The 2,500-nt window shown below is 76.1% G+C and overlaps 1 non-coding gene across 1 annotated transcript; it reads left to right on the top strand.

Moving 5' to 3' along the window:
* Window positions 1-2,010: 2,010 nt before the first annotated feature.
* Window positions 2,011-2,163, top strand: LOC138101588 (5.8S ribosomal RNA). Its single transcript, XR_011147213.1, has one exon. It is a non-coding gene; the product is annotated as a 5.8S ribosomal RNA (ribosomal RNA).
* The last annotated feature ends 337 nt before the right edge of the window (window positions 2,164-2,500 follow it).

Here is a 2,500-nt window from a genome sequence, read left to right as displayed (position 1 = left end):
GCCCGGGGTCCGTGCACGCGTGAACCCGCTGCCGGGGGGGGCGCGTGGTGGCGGCGGTGGCATTCCTTGTTGCCGTCGTCACCCGCGGCCTCTCGGCGGGGGTGAGCGAGGCTCTCTTGGTGCCGGGTCGCAGCCCCGCGCTGGCGGGGCGGCCCGAGCCGCGGTGGTCCTCTTGGGTGCAGTGCCGGGCTACTGAGGGAAACCCCGGGCCCCGAGAAGGACGCTGCGGTGGTGGCGGTGGATGGCGGGCGCGCCCCCGCGGGTGGACGCTCCCCTGAGGGCGGCAGCAGGGGAGGCACCCCCGCGGGGCCATCCAGGTCGTTTCCCTCGCCCCAGGGCCAGGTACCTAGCGCTCCGCGCCTCGGCGGCCTCGGAGCCTCTCGGCGTCGTCAAACGCTGGGGGCTGTAGGGCCGCGGAGCCGGGCGGAGGTTTAAAGACTCGGGCGGCTCGGTGCGCCCCGCCGTAGGCGGCGGGCGGCGGCGACGGCGGGTGCCGGGCGGCGGCGCGGTGCCATCCGCGAGGGGGTAGGGAGCGTCTCCCGCCGATCCCCCCTGCGGTGGTGACCGTCGCGGCCGGCCGTGCTCGTCGTCGTCGTGGCTCCGCCGCGTGCGCGCGCGGGCAGCCGTGCCGGGGAGGGGCGCCCTGCCCCCCCCTCTCTGCGGCCCGGTCTCGGCAGAGGGACCGTGTTGGCGCGGTCGGCCGCGGGGGCCGGCCCGCTCGCTTCGAAGCGGGCGACGGTGGCGGAGGGCGCGTGCTCTCCGCCCTTCCGCGGCTGCGGGGCCGTGCGGCTGCCGGGGCCCGCTTGCGCTCTCCTTTGGCCGCCGCCACAGGCTCGCGTGTGGCGCCGCGCCTGGCGCTGCCGCGCCTCTCCCCTCGACGGCCTTCTCTCCTTGGACGCACCGGTGGCGCCGGTCGCCGGCCGTCCCCGCTCGACCGCCTTGCCCGCCCAGGTTGAGTGCTCGGCGGTCCCTCCGTCGCTGGAGGCCGGCGAGTGCGGGTGACCCCGGGCCGGGCGGTGGCGTCGCCGCTCGGCGAGTGTCCCCCTGGGGGACGGTCGGCCGGAAGGTGCCCGCTGTCGCCGCCGGCGGTCCCGTCCCGGGCCCTGCCCGTCGCTTCCCCGTCGCCCTTCCCGGCCGCGTGTGGGGCCGAAGGGGTGCGGGCGGCCGCGGGGGCGCTTCCCTGCCCGGTCTCCGCGTGGAAACGAGGAGAGCGGGCGTTGCTCCCCGGCTCAGCCCCGTACGCCTTCTGCCGGGCGCGTGCCCGCAGAAGGGGCTCCGAAGGTGCGAAGCGGCGGCGGCGGTTCCGGGAGGGCGGTCGCGGTGGCGGTGGGTCTTGCCGTCCGGCAGGCCTCGGGTGCTCGCGATGCCGACTCGGTTCCCGGCGGCGCCCGCCTCCGGTGCCGGCGGCGGAGCCCGGCTTGCCAGGCACTTTGCCTTCCCGGCGGGAGCGGTCCCGCGGGGGGGCGCCGGTGGAGCGGTGTCGCCGCGTGCGTCTTGGGCGTTGCGGGTCGCTGGGGAGCGCCGGCTGCGCGGTGACGCGGCGGCGCTCTGCGAGTCTGTGGAGCGGCGAAGGGAGCGAGCGTGAGCGGGGCCTGGTGGCCGTTACCCCCCCGCCGGCCGTGGGCGTGTGTCGTCTCGCGATCGAGGCCGGGCGGGATCTGATGGCCCCTGCGGTCTGGCGCGCGCGCGCCACGCCAGCCCTCTGTGCGGAGGCCGGGCCGAGCCCGGGCGCCTGGGCCGCCTCCGAAGGACGGCATGCCGGGGCGGCGTCTCCCCTTGCACGGGGGGAGGCGGTCGGGAGCGCGGGCTCCCCCGCCTTTGACGGCCTTCGGAGCGTTCCGTGGGTTTTCTCCTTTTTTTTTTCCCTCCTCCTCCGTTCGTTGTGTGCTCGTACGGTCGAAGCGAGGCGCGCGCGCCAGCGCGCGTCCTTGCCGAAAGAGACACAGGGTCTGCTTGACGTGAGCGGTCCCGGCCCCTCCGCGCGTGCGGAGTCGGTGCCGAAAGCCAGACAACTCTTAGCGGTGGATCACTCGGCTCGTGCGTCGATGAAGAACGCAGCTAGCTGCGAGAATTAATGTGAATTGCAGGACACATTGATCATCGACACTTCGAACGCACTTGCGGCCCCGGGTTCCTCCCGGGGCTACGCCTGTCTGAGCGTCGCTTGACGATCAATCGCCGTCCGGGGGCCACCCCGGCGGCGCGGCTGGGGTCGCCTCGCAGGCCCGTCGTCCGCGGCCGGCGGCGGCGGCGGCGGCGGCGTCTGGCCGGTGCCCGGAGGGGAGGCGGCGGGGGCCGGCGAGGGAAGCGTTTTCCTCGGCGGTTTCTCGGGGCCTTTCCCTGCGGGGCCCGGTCGTCGGCGTCGTCGCGGTCCGTCGCGTGCCGCGCAGAAAGGGCCTTCGTCCCCCTAAATGCAGACTCGGGGAGCGCTCCGTAGCTTCCCGCTCCCGGAGCGAGCCGCTGGGGTGGAGCTCGTCCTTGCCGGGGCCCCGCCAGGGTG

Source organism: Aphelocoma coerulescens, unplaced genomic scaffold, assembly GCF_041296385.1.
Source record: "Aphelocoma coerulescens isolate FSJ_1873_10779 unplaced genomic scaffold, UR_Acoe_1.0 HiC_scaffold_344, whole genome shotgun sequence".
In the NCBI taxonomy this organism is placed as follows: Eukaryota; Metazoa; Chordata; class Aves; order Passeriformes; family Corvidae; genus Aphelocoma; species Aphelocoma coerulescens.
Note: the sequence above shows the minus strand (reverse complement) of the source record. Positions and strands in the feature narration are given on the sequence as shown.